At 51.6% G+C, this 12,019-nt stretch overlaps 5 non-coding genes across 5 annotated transcripts; 4 read left to right on the forward strand and 1 right to left on the reverse strand.

Annotated features, from left to right (window-relative positions):
- Positions 1-6,512: 6,512 nt before the first annotated feature.
- Positions 6,513-6,585, reverse strand: TRNAK-UUU. The gene has a single exon. It is a non-coding gene; the product is annotated as a tRNA-Lys (tRNA).
- A 1,771-nt stretch (positions 6,586-8,356) lies between these two features.
- TRNAA-CGC lies at positions 8,357-8,428 on the forward strand. Its single transcript has one exon. It is a non-coding gene; the product is annotated as a tRNA-Ala (tRNA).
- A 533-nt stretch (positions 8,429-8,961) lies between these two features.
- TRNAI-AAU lies at positions 8,962-9,035 on the forward strand. The gene has a single exon. It is a non-coding gene; the product is annotated as a tRNA-Ile (tRNA).
- Positions 9,036-9,875: 840 nt separating this feature from the next.
- TRNAP-AGG lies at positions 9,876-9,947 on the forward strand. Its single transcript has one exon. It is a non-coding gene; the product is annotated as a tRNA-Pro (tRNA).
- A 1,072-nt stretch (positions 9,948-11,019) lies between these two features.
- Positions 11,020-11,092, forward strand: TRNAK-CUU. Its single transcript has one exon. It is a non-coding gene; the product is annotated as a tRNA-Lys (tRNA).
- The last annotated feature ends 927 nt before the right edge of the window (positions 11,093-12,019 follow it).

A 12,019-nucleotide genomic window follows, 5' to 3' on the forward strand; every position in this document is an offset into this window, starting at 1 on the left:
AGAGACAGCATGAGTAGGGGAGGGTCAGAGAGAGAGGGAGACACAGACTCCGAAATAGGCTCCAGGCTCTGAGCTGGCAGTCAGCACAGAGCCCGACGCGGGGCTCGAACCCATGAACCGCGAGATCATTACCTAAGCGAAAGTCGGACGCTTAACCGACTAAGCCACCCAGGCGCCCCAAAGATGCTAGGTTTTTAAACAAATATAAATGGGGGAGAGGAAATCAGGAAATAATATATTAGCCCTGAAACCTCCTTGCCCACTTTTCGGGTCCACTCGGCACTTACACTCCCATCTGTGAATTCCTAAACTAACACCCCGGCTCACGAATACTTTGAGAACGTGGGAGTCTCATACCAAACAGACTGAGCGGTGCAGAGCTTCCCATGGTGTCTGACCCTCCAGAGTGAGCCAGTGGTCCTGGCAGAGCTGGAAAGGGGGGAACGTAGCTTCCGAGCCCAGCCCTGTGCCTCCTGGTGGACGGGGGAGACCCCGGCCTAGGGCCTCCGCGCAGCCCGACCCCGGGGGTCCCCGCAGGTTGCTGGTGTCACGGGAAACTCAGGGACACACGCGCAGCACAACCAGCCACACAAGCGAGAAAGTTTATTAAAGGGAAACGTACGATCTCGAGACACGAGAGCAGGCAGCGAGGGAGAGCGAGCGAGAAAGCGCGAGCTGCCGTCCCGAGGGGCTGGGTTCCAGGCCTTCCTGCGGGTGAACTAGGGGACCGGATGTTCGCCACGGGGGGCGGGGCCGGCTTCCCACTTTTCCGTCCTCACGTGCCCGGGGGCTTCCCGCCCTGGCGCCGCCACCTGGGGCCCCTGGGGGCGGGGGGGGGACGGGGCTTCTCGGGGAGGGCGGCCCGGACGCGCCTCTGACCCCGGCTCTGCCACCGTCATTGCTCCGCACGGGGATCGCGAAGCCAGAGCACAGAAGCCCCCCCCCGCCCCGTCCCGCCCACCAGCACTTCCGGTCCCTCTAGGCCAGCGGGAGGCCCCGCGTCTCGCGACCCCGGCATTGCGGTGCTGACTGAGGCTGGGAGGGGAGGCCGGGCCTCACGGTCCTTTCCCGCGTTTGCCCCTCGGACGCCCCGCAACCCGGCCCGGGCTCGGGTCGGCGCTCCAGCCCCTCAGCGGAGGGGAAGGTCGGCGCCCGCCGGGGATCCGAGCGGGGCTTCTGCCCCCGTGGGTGCCTGCGGGCGCTGCGGCCTCCCGGGGAGCCCTTCTCAGAGTCATAGTCCCACACGCGTGAAAAATTACATAGGACAACAGAAGGTCAGTCATACCACAAAGTTGTCGAACAACGAGGCTAAGACGTTCCTGTTCTCCGTGTTAACCACCCAGGCCCGTCTTACCCCCGGGTAGCTGGGAGAGTGAGGTGTGAGGGGAAGAGCGCGCCCCGAGCGAGTGTGGACGGCTCTGACGCGGGCTCTGAGCCCACGGCCAGGGAAGAAGGCGCGAGGCGTCTTGGGGGCAGAAAGGTGTTTTTATTAAGCTCGGGGACAGGCCCGTGGGCAGGCCGGCTGGCGGGGTTGTGAGGACAGATCGGTTCTATCTGTGAGTTCACGGAGGGGGGAAGGGGGAGACCACCCAAGTTTGTAAGCAGTTTCTGTGCGCCGATCGCAGCGCGGCCTTGCAGGCCTGGCTCTTGCTAAGATGCGGCTGCTTCTTGTGTTTAGTAAAACCTCCGCAGGAAGGCAGCCGTAGTTCCTCCCTGAGTTCCGATCCGGGGCCTCAGTGTCCAGCGGGGGCTGCAGGCTGTGAGGACATTTCCCCGGAGCTGCATCTCCCCTGCCTTCCACGGTAGGACGACGTCTGTGATTCTTCCTGGTGATGAGACCACAGGCGGGCCTGACGGAGGTTTGCTCCCTACGTTCATACGTGAAGGGAGCGCCAGCTTGCAGCTCAGAGACCCTAAGGATGGCAATATTCGCGGGTCCCCAAGGTGAGAAACCCTGTCAAAGTGCTCACCACACTGCCCCGCACATTGAAGGCCCCCCTCACCCCACAAGTGGATCCCAGTAACTTAACTATTACGTTGCTTGCACCTGTTCAAATTTCTTTCAGGAAACCGTGGTGAAGGTAATCGCATGAGGTTTGGAGGGACACAAAAATAAATCAGAATTGAGCCCATTGATTCCGTCATTTTTAAAATTCACTTTTTGACTGAGGTACAGCTGATGAAGAACATGTTCGTTTCCACGGTCCCACATAATGACTCAGTGTTTGTGCACATTGTGAAAGGGTTGCTGCCGTGTCTGGCTAACGCCTGTCATTTTACACAGTGACAAAAAAAATGGCTGTATTGTATGATGAGAATATTCAAGATTTAGTCTCTTAGCAACTTTCAAATATGTACTAGAGTATTATTAACTGTATTAATTTTAGTTACTTATGTATATAACTAAATGTGTAATCTGCTATGTACTAAATGAGTAACACATCTGTATTTACTTATGCGTATGATGCCTTTAGATGTGAGCGCTAAAGAACACCGCCCAAACCTCCAGCTGTGGATGAAGGGAGGGGAATCTGGTGGGGGTAGGGAGTCGGGGGGGGGGGTTGCAAAGTGAGGAGAAAGGGGAGGACTCGGGCATGATGACATGCTTTTAGGGTGTAATCCCTTGATTTATTCAGCAAACATTTACAGAGCTTCAGTCGTGGCCACGGCTACAGGGCAGGCACAAAGGCCTTGCCCTCACAGGATAGTGAAGGCATTTCTCCAGAGGTGGAGAAAAAGCTCTCCCATCTGAGGAAAAGTAGAAAAAAACACAAGTGGAAAGCTCCGAGGCTTGACTCCATGGTTTCTAAACCGTACTTCCTTGCAAAGAAAGGATGAAGGAGCTTTTGCATGAAGGACTTAGCGCTAAGCACCACCTTTGATTGCACTGCCCTGACAGCCACAGGTTAAGCTGCGGCTGGAAAACACACCAGAGCAAAGAAGCCATGGGGAGAAATACATTAGACACAAAGCAGTCACAGAAAAAGGGCTTTCTCTTGTGAAGGATTTCAGATTTCATCCTGTCTGTCTTAAAAGCTTTAGCCCTGGGGAAAAGCCTGTTCAGACTTAGGGTCACAAAAACCTCCGTGTCACTTGGCCTTTGTACGGTGAGGTTGGAGGGAGGGTGTTGGAAGAAGAGGTCTCCTGACTGTAGGAAATACTGCTTCATCCAGCCCTAGAAATAGGACTTGGAAGAGGATGTGGCAAAACAGCTGTCCCCTTGGCTGAGAAAGATGGTTAGAAAAGGATTGTCATACTCCCCTCAAAGATGGCCAGAGCCTGAATTTGGACGATACGATGGGATCAGGAAAGGAAATGAACTTGTCACAAAATTCCCTGCCCCCTTCCTCTAGAGTGTTTTAAGGGTAGACTTGGTGATGGGTTGGATACAGATGAGTAGGGTGAGGAAAGGAAAGGGGTCCGAGAGGGCATCTAACTTCCAGCTTTGGATTTATGTGGGTGGTTGTGAAATTAACCAAGACAAGGAATGTGCAGAGGGAAGACGAGAGGGTGGGGTTGACGAGTGCCAACAAGTGTGAAGGGTCCAAAGTTTTACCCAACCTGCAAGCTAACCTTGCCGCATACACGGTCGTGGGTGCTGGTGTAATTCACGAGACTCGGGTGGGAGGCAATGGAAAGTCTCTTACTCTAGGAATGGCAGTAACAGGATCATCGGCTTTGCTCTCTGGCTCCCTGGCTCTAGTCTGCAGAGGGCAAAGCCATGACATCTGTACACATAGTGGTTTCGTTACAAGAGAGAAACCCTAAACCCATGGATGCCTGTGCTTTTATAATGAGCAGTAAGCAAGCCTGTCCACTGCCCCAGAGAGACATTATCTCTGTCTTCCAAGAGTTTTTGCTACACAAGCGTCTTTTGGAAAGAAAATTCAGAACCAAGGGGGCAGTCAGTGCCTTGCTAGCAATGCATGAAGCAGTGTGAGATTCATAAAGAGTTACGTCCCACCAGTGAGTTGCTTCACCAGTTTTTTCTCCTTCCTTCCTTCCTTTCTTCCTTCCTTCCTTCCTTCCTTCCTTCCTTCCTTCCTTCCTTCCTTCCTTCCTTCCATCTTTCTTCCTTTCTCTCTCTCTCTCTCTCTCTGTTTCTTTCTTTCATTCCCAAAGTCTTCAGAGACTGGATGAGTTGGGTGGAGGGTCCGGTTCTCCTCAGTAGACCAGAAGCATCAAAGAGCAGCACCAAGCTACTGAGTCTACATTTGTTATTTGTATACTTCTGCTGTGTGTTTTACATTTCAATAAACAATAAAAAAGAAGCATAGCTTGGGAAATTTAAATCTGAATGTTTCCCTAAACTCACCTGCCCAACAGAAGAATAAAAGACCCATGGACGTTTCTAGTAGCTGTTTTCTCTGGGCACCAACCTCAGGGTAGCTGGGTATCTTGAATGGAGGGTGCCAGCCACACGTGTGGTTTTGTCTGGTAAAGCAAATGATTAGACCTAGCTGAGTTTCCGGTGTTTGAAGACTAACGGAGACCTGTTTAGAGATTGGGACATAGCGTAGAATGGAAATAGGATTTGTCTGTTAACTTAATCCCGTGTTGCTTTATATGAGCTGCTTCCTACTGGCGCTGCGATAGCACTCTTGGCAAGTCTGTCAGTCGAGCGATGGCCGCAGGTCCACCGCCAATGTTGGAGCCCAGACAACGTCCAGCACACAGGGCGGCTGTCTGCGCCCACTAGACATCCGAGGTGCAAAATGTAAAAGTTCAAGGGTGTGTTTTTTTCTTCTGTCCCAAACTTCCCCCAGAGACTGAGGGAAGAACGGAAATCTTTTGACTCTCATCTAACTCTATGTACCGATGTCTCGGTAAGTCCTTCATCTCCCTGAACAGTGTAGCCACTCAGTACTTATTATCTATTATTACTGCTGAGCTCACTCTGAGACCATGGTGGAATCATTTTGGATTTGATATTCAATTTTGTGACTTCCTCCCGCTGCTTATTTTTAAAAGGTTGTGAGAGACACTTGCCCTGTTGTATTTCATTCAAGTTAATGAAGGTTTCTTTTCTTTTGAAAGAGCTCTGAGTGTTATAAAGAAACGTTGTGGGGTCACAACCCAAGTGGGTTTCCTTATAGGTAGAAAAAAACTTCATGAAACGACAGGCACTTAGAGAAGATATTTCTTGTGTGACTCTAATAGCAGTAATAGTAACGATCATGCTGGATTACTTCCGCAGTGGTTTTTTTTTTTTTAATGTTTTATTTAGAGACAGCGTGAGCAGGGGAGGGTCAGAGAGAGAGGGAGTCACAGACTGAAACAGGCTCCAGGCTCTGAGCTGGTAAACTCAGAGCCCAACGCGGGGCTCGATCCCACGAACTGCGAGATCATGTCCTAAGCGAAAGTCGGACGCTTAACCGACTAAGCCACACAGGCGCCCCACTTCCGCAGTGTTTTTTGTTTGTTTGTTTGTTTGTTTGTTTGTTTTCTTGGGTTTTTTTGCAAAGTGCTATACTTTCTCTGGAGATTGAGCTCAAGGCCCTCGTATTATGAGGCTGACATACTGCCTATGGTGTGCACAAGGCACTGGACAAAAAGTGATCTGTTAGTGTTTTCTAGAGATTTTGTAGCAACTTTGGTGATTTTTCATAGCAATGTAAAATCCACTTTCTCTGTTACCCTCTGGATCCATTAGGATGAAATTTCTTCTTTGGGCGACTACCAAATGGAGTCTCATTCAGGGGCTTTCAAGTTCAGTTTCTTCCATGGCTCATCACAGGACAGAGGGGGTGTTGATGCCAGTGTGCTCAGGCTGACTTGAGGTCTGGGGTCATTCTAGGAGAGGGGACTTGGATTTAAGGGAAGGGACAGGTTACGCAGCACAGGACCCGTCACCTTGTACTATATGTTACATTTCATCTTTATGATTTCTCCAAGCCGCATGTTTCCCAAAGAGGGGGGAGCAAAATCAATCTAATGGTGTGTGGCACCCAGCATTAGAAAGAATAGAAATGTCAGAATGCAAGGTATGTGTAAGAGGAGGTGGTCATTCAGGCAGTTTTGTTCCTCCTGTATGTGTATGTCTGGGTCCAGATGTAAACTAAAGTTCAAACCAGTCATGGCCAAGCAAGCGTGGAAGCCAGGGCCATCAGCCCCTGAGTTCTAAGCGCTGACACCACAGCCCTGCAGTCACCTCACATGCCCAGAGCCAGCAGAGCAGCGGACCGGAAAGGAGGACTCCAGTGTAGGACAGACGGAACAGTTCTGTGCTTTTGTTGCTTTTCAAATAAGAGTTTGGGTTTGACAATTTGTGACATTGGAAATGAAACTCCCTGGTGCTCTGCAGGAAATGTTTTGTGTGTAGCTTCCAGACACCTTACTGAAAGGCCCTTCTTTTTTTCTGAGCGGGTCCTATGTTATGATATCTATGCTATGTTCAGAATCCCCTCTCCTATTTTAGTGAAATCACTGCCTGTGATTTGAGATTATATTCTTTCCTGTTACTATTTACTGGGATTAAAATGTAAGCATGGGGAAGGAAAAAAAGCAACTTCCGCCCGAACAGGGACTTGAACCCTGGACCCTCAGATTAAAAGTCTGATGCTCTACCGACTGAGCTACCCGGGCTCACAGAATGTGGCTTTAACACATCAACTATAGTCAATTCACCTGCAAACTTGGGGAAACTTCTTTTAGAAGCTCCACTGGTGATTCTGGTGCGGAGATACTCATTCAGAAAATGCTTCTTAATACCCTAATTAGCATAGAAACGCAGTCACAATGAGGGTCTTCTTTAATACTGTGATCTAACCAACCATATTATATGAATTACAATGTTGCCTCGAATTCTTTCTCCCTCTCTCTCTATACGGCGTAGAGCAATACTGGATAGATATTATACTGTATAGAATTCAGTGAAGCTGGTCCTCAGTTCCTAGGCTTCCCAGAGAAATATCTCAAATGTCCTACATTTGGGCCCAAATAGCGTACTTTCGAAAGGAAGCCAATCCTTTTTAAGGCGCTTTTAAGGGGGTAATTAAATCACCTTCTAGGCGGCACTTTGGATATCTAAATATGGGTCGAGAGCCAGAGGAAGCGGTTTGATTTAGTACTGGGTCTCAGTTGTCTTTATTTATTATTATTTTTTTAATTTAAATAAACTTTTAATTTTTGAATAGTTTTAGATGTACCAAAAAGTTGCAAAAATATAGAGTTCCCATATGCCCAGCGTCCTCTGTTGTGCACATCTTACATGTATATGCATTTTAAAGAGCACCCGTTAGAATACTGGGCAGAACGCATGAGCATTTCTTAGCTTAGAAAGATAATGATCCACATTCATTTGTCCCTCGGGGTCTATCTCTTCATCTCCCCAGATAAACACTGTCTTGTATTTGGGGTTTATTCTCCCTCTTCCGTTCTTTATAAATTGGCGTCAATGAAGGTGTTTCAAAGTGCGTGACCAATATACTCTGGACACTTCCATAATACAATTCAAACCTCCGGACGTAACCAACAAACCAGTCTCAGCTTTACCTACGATCTCCGTTTACTCAATCTTCCTCCTAGTGGGTGTCCTTCGGAACCAGCACAGTTTGGTCGTGATATTCTACTGATCCCTGAACACGGGCCCGCAAATTCTAGGGCATCCTAACGTTTCTGGGGCTGGGAACAAGGGCCCCTCGCTCCTCTTCCTAGCCTCGGGCACGAGACACTGGGAGAGGAGGTCCATCCTTCTGGTCCCCGGTTTAGGGCTTTGGCCTGGAAAGTAGATTCTGGGAGTGGCCTAGAGGGGACTCGGGTGACTAACTCTTCCCAATTTTAGCACTGGACGCCCTGAGCCCCAGGGCATCCGTGATCTTCTGCTCTGCGTGGTTGAGAGCCCCCTGGAGTATTAGGATCTAGACGGAAGGCTTTTCGTGGGTTGTTAATCCCAGAGCCGGTTTACTATCTTCAAGTAAATATGTGTACCATGTTCTGAGGCTCTTCCCATTAGTTGCTTCCACTTCTCAGTTCCAGTGCAAATGCCCAGTGGTCTTATCAGCCGACAGTCAGCCTAACATGGCTGCAGTGCCCCTCGGCCCTTAGGGAGAGGAGAAAAGGAAAGAAAGGAGATTTTAAGGCAGAGTTCCTCTCTCCTTTTCTCAGTAGGTTTTCAGTAGTTGGTTCCCTCCTTGGGTCTCTAGGTTAAGTGCTTGACAAGGGTCGGATGGCGGCCAAGCTTCTGCCGCTTGGAATACTGATGTTGTCCCTGTAACCACTTCATGATTTTGTTGAGTCAATAAAGGAAAATTTAACCCAAGAAGACCTTTTAAACGTCGAGGACAAAAAAAAAAAAAAAAAAAAAAAAAGGATTTAAAGAATTGGGAAGAGTTACAAAAGAGGGCTTTGTAGGGTTGGGGATGTAGCTCAGTGGTAGAGCGCATGCTTCGCATGTATGAGGCCCCGGGTTCGATCCCCGGCATCTCCAAGCTCTTTTACCTGCACAATCAGAAGCAATGTTTTTAAAATGTGGAATCAGTAGACTTCGTGTCCTCCTCATTAATTCTCTAAGGTGTTCTTGTAGCCACTGCATATAGAATTGGGTATGGAGAGAGGGAAGCAGGACAGCTCTAAGGTATTTTGGGAAATCTTTATCTGAAACCAATGAAACTGGGGGGAACGTATAGGAAAACACCCAAAGGAGAGGTGGCCCAAGCGGAGAAGCCTGCGAATCAGCCCAGGACCCTTCAGTGAAAGGCTATTTGTAGTATGTGGCTGGCTTTTAAAGGCAGAGATAATCTTGGCCTGAAAATACAGAGAGGGGAGGAGAGGGGTACTGCTAGCCCCTCGTTGCTGCGTCACCGCACGAAGAAAGTAGGATAAGTCTTGGCAGAAGAACAAAGCCCGGGTCGCTGGGGCCAAATTCGGCGGCTTGGATACACCACGCTGCTTACGGCGTAGAGAGCAGCAGTAACAGCGATACCTTCGTGTAAGGCCTTTGGAAAACCGGCCTTCGTAGTTGGCCGGTTAGCTCAGTTGGTTAGAGCGTGGTGCTAATAACGCCAAGGTCGCGGGTTCGATCCCCGTACGGGCCAATCACCTGTTTTGATTACTGAGGTTCGTACTTGCCTTCAGTGTTACCCTCGGCTTGTGTGTCCGGTGAGGAGGCGGCGGGAGAGGACGGCGACCTTTTGCGGCAGGTGTAGACCACCCCAGGGTGGGCCCGGAGCACGCGTCTCGGCACGTGGGCGCGCTCGGAGCGTTTGCCCGCAGAAGCAGAAGGGCACCCGAACGCCGTCGGGGTGATTCAATTCATCAGGAGGAAACGGCGTCGCCGAACGCTCCCGCGAGGGCCCGGAGACAGGCGTCTGCGGTGACGGCGGCGCGGACGGAAGGCGGCGCCGCTCACGCAGGCGGGGCGGAGCCCGGGCGCGGAGAAGCGCGCTGCCGGCCCCCGACGGGGTCCCGGGGAGGAGGGACCGAGCCGCTGTGCGTCCTGGGGCCCGCGGACCCCGCGTTCCGGCCCGTTCCGGACGCGACGCCCCCGTGTCCGCCTCACTTCCTGCCACGGCCGCTTTCGGCTCCCCGAGCCCCCGGCTCCCGCACGGCTGGTCTCGGCCCCGCGGCCCCCGCTTGCCGGGCCCGGGAGTCGCCCCGCAGGCTGGCCCCGCAGGCTGGCTTCTGCCGCGCTCGGCGGCCACGGTCGGCTGCCACCGGGCTCGGGCCGCTCCGTGCAGGGAGTGTGTCGCGAGGGGAGCCGGCTGCGTTCTGGGAGCCGCCGTGCCCGGTGGTAAAGATAGAAGGAAGAGCGGAAGGGTCAGGGGAGAGGTCGGCTGTGGTCATAGTCGCCCAAAGACGGAGGAAGCACAAAAGTAGAGGGGAAAAAAGAAATTCACTAAATATTTAATATATTCAGAGGGGCCTAAGAAGCGTGTGGCTCGTTGGTCTAGGGGTATGATTCTCGCTTAGGGTGCGAGAGGTCCCGGGTTCAAATCCCGGACGAGCCCTGCTTTTTCCTTTTCTTTTCTTTTTTGCTCCTCTCGGTACTGAGCTTTTATTCCACAAACGGGGACAGCTGCTGTACAGTGAAATCTCTCGACCTTCAGGTGGAAACGCTTCTGCTGCTGATGCACTCAATGCCAGTAAGCGCCTTTTACTGAAAATACACAAACCCTTCTCAGTTTTGCTTTGATTCCGTGTTCCATCGGCTGTAAAGTGACTCTTGCAGAGGCAGATGTTTCTGGTTCTTCTCCAAGTTCCAACTCCACGGTTGTGATCCGATGAAAGTGCAGGAAGACGATGGTCACATCTCAATTCCATGTCGTCTATCGTTCGTTCATCATTTTTTTTTTATGGAAAAAATAAGACCATGAACTCTAGAGTTGGGGTTCTGGCAGCCTTCGCACAGGACGTTTCGGCTTTCCTGGTTTGCATTGGCATGACTGTCCCCCCTTCTTTCAGGGGATGGGGGTTCTGCCTCCTCGTTGGGAGGGGGCGCTCCAACACTCACTAAGCAGGTATTTGTTTAGCATTTATTATAGTCAGTGAACTTCTGAGGTCAGTGGTGAACAAAATATACAAAAACCACTGGAGCGTATGTTCCAGGGGTGGTCAAATATTTTATATTACAATGAAATCGCACCCCACTTCCCTTTTGCGCGTGTGTAAGCCTTGATGGTGGCGAAGTACAACAAATGAACAAGCGCGGGGGGCTGAAAGCGGGCGGGTGGAGACACCCGCAGAGACTGCCTGCAGGGCCACAGAGGGGGCGCAGGGGCGCCTGGGCTTGGGAGAGCGACGGGGGTGCCAGGGTTGGGGTAACTCGCGAAGCACCCAGAGATGCCGGCGGTCGGATCCGGGAAACCTTCTGTGCAGGTCGGTGAGACTGGGGGGAGGGCGAGGCAGGGAAAGTGGGCGGGATGCAGCCGGTAACTGCAGATGGTATGTGTATAGTTTGACTTTCACGTCATCTGCTTAAGACAAAACCCGTTAGACAGAACCTAGAGCCCCGCGGTACCTGGAGGGCCCAGAAGACTGTCACTGTCCTCATAAGAAGTTGGGCAAGGCCAGCGCCCAACTGCCCGGCTAGCTCAGTCGGTAGAGCATGAGACTCTTAATCTCAGGGTCGTGGGTTCGAGCCCCACGTTGGGCGGTTGACTTTTCTTTTCTAATGTGTTCTCTCAACTCAGTTTCCGGACTCTCGTCTCCAACACAAGGACCCACACCAGTGTCAAACAAGAGATCTGTTGCAAGTCCGCACTTTTCAGGTGTGGCGTCCCGGTGAGCGCCACGGCTCCCCGGCCCTGCTCCGCGCCGCCGACCGGCCGAGGTCAGCCTCATCGCCCCCTGGCGGGGGAATGCATTTTCCTGGCCGTGTAGAGATTTTGTCTTCCTACTGGAAGCCTGCGGCAGGGCATGAACTCTGTCTTTTCAAGCTCCTCCGCTGATTCTGCCCCCACGAGAAAATGGTTAGGATCCCGCGAGAAGGAAGCAGAGATGTCGGAAAAGGGAACGTCTGAAGGTGGAGAAAAACCAATCCAAACATAGGGAACCTTCTGCTGGGCAGAGGTCAGAGGCCGCAATGTTCTGAGACGGGCGCCTGCACTTTCTGGCCCAAGCAAGTGTCATTGCGGAATAACGGGAGGCAGAGTCTCTACGACCACTGCCCCCTACACCTGTTCGGCTTCTGATCGCCTGCACCTGGACAGCACAACGGACCCCCCCCCCCCCGCCCCACTGGGGCAGAACCAAGCAGCCCGTAATAGATTGCAACTGCCTGCAAAATAAAGCCTAAAGCTTTAGGCTTGTTTTTCAAAAGCCAAACTGCATTTCCACCCTCAACTCCTCTGAACCCTCCACCCTCTAAAAAAAACCCTGCCCAGTCCAGCCACCGATGTTCGCTCACTCCGTTCCTACCGTGCGCCCTAGTCTCCCCTACAAGTCCCTGCTGGCTGGGAACTAGGTCGACTCACTCAGCTCTGTGCATGGACAACATTATCCCAGACAGGAGTGGATTTTGCTACTACTGAGTGACTTTAAAATCATTCCCATGGTCAAATTGACCAAGACTTTTCCAAAT

The sequence above is a fragment of the Hyaena hyaena genome, unplaced genomic scaffold (assembly GCF_003009895.1).
Source record: "Hyaena hyaena isolate Hyena2069 unplaced genomic scaffold, ASM300989v1 scaffold_614, whole genome shotgun sequence".
NCBI classification, from domain to species: domain Eukaryota; kingdom Metazoa; phylum Chordata; class Mammalia; order Carnivora; family Hyaenidae; genus Hyaena; species Hyaena hyaena.